We start from the raw sequence: 1,062 nt of genomic DNA, 5'->3' as shown, positions 1-1,062 counted from the left end.
CAGTGGAAATACATTCAAAATGGGTTTCATATTATACCAGGCATCTTACAATGAAAGAATCTAAGGTAATCTCTGTTTTCAGTAAAAAATGCCCAGCATTTTATCTTCACTAAACCCACTGCCGTCCAGTTGGATCCGACTCATAGTGACCCCTCCTTAGGTTTCCAAGGTGGTATCACTACAGAAGTAGATTGCCTAACCTTCCTTCTGAGGAGTGGCTGGTGGGTTTGAACTGCCAGCCTTTTGGTTAGCAGTCAAATGCCTTAGGCACTATGCCACCCTCAGTGCATCCTGTGTCTTTCAGTATCTTGCACATCAAATATCTGAAAAAATCTTAGCCATAAACGTACAACTAGAAGGAATGATTCATCACCTTGGGGACTTCGGATCACAGTCTGGAGAGACATCTAGGTGACTTGACATAATATAACTATAAAGACAGTGTTCTACATCCTTCTCTGGTGAGTGATGACTGGGTTCGGGGTCTTAATAGTTTGCTTAGTGGCTTAATAGCTATTTGAGATACAACTATTGGTCTTTACTTTCTGGTACAAAGAAAAGTGAAGAAAATCATACAGGCAAGGAAACAGTTACTACAAAGGACTAATGGAGCATTCAATCCACATCCTCCACTACACTGAGACCAGAAGAAATAGATGTTACTTGGTTAACACTCCTGACTTCTATGACCAAGATCACAGTAGAAGGGTCTGAAAAATGAGGGAGGAGAAAAAATAAAGAACAAAATCATAAAAATTACCAGACTTACTTGTCTGGTGGAACCCTGGACACTATGGCCCTTAGACTTACTTCAAGCCTGGAACCGAAACCAACTCCTGTTGAAGTTTTATCCAAACAATATATAGGTCTATAAAGTGGATAATAACACCAGTGAAGAATATACTTCTCAGTGCAATCAACCATATAATACTAAAAGGGTAACATTTGCCCAAAACTAAAGTTCTGAAAACAGGAATCAATAAGAAAGAAAAATACGAATGGATACCAGGATCCTGGGAGGAAGTGGGCAGAGTGCCATTACATTGAAGGGATTTCAATCAA

Source organism: Orycteropus afer, unplaced genomic scaffold (genome assembly GCF_000298275.1).
Source record: "Orycteropus afer afer isolate SDZICR_OR568_19922 unplaced genomic scaffold, OryAfe1.0 scaffold00832, whole genome shotgun sequence".
NCBI lineage: Eukaryota > Metazoa > Chordata > Mammalia > Tubulidentata > Orycteropodidae > Orycteropus > Orycteropus afer.
Note: the sequence above shows the minus strand (reverse complement) of the source record.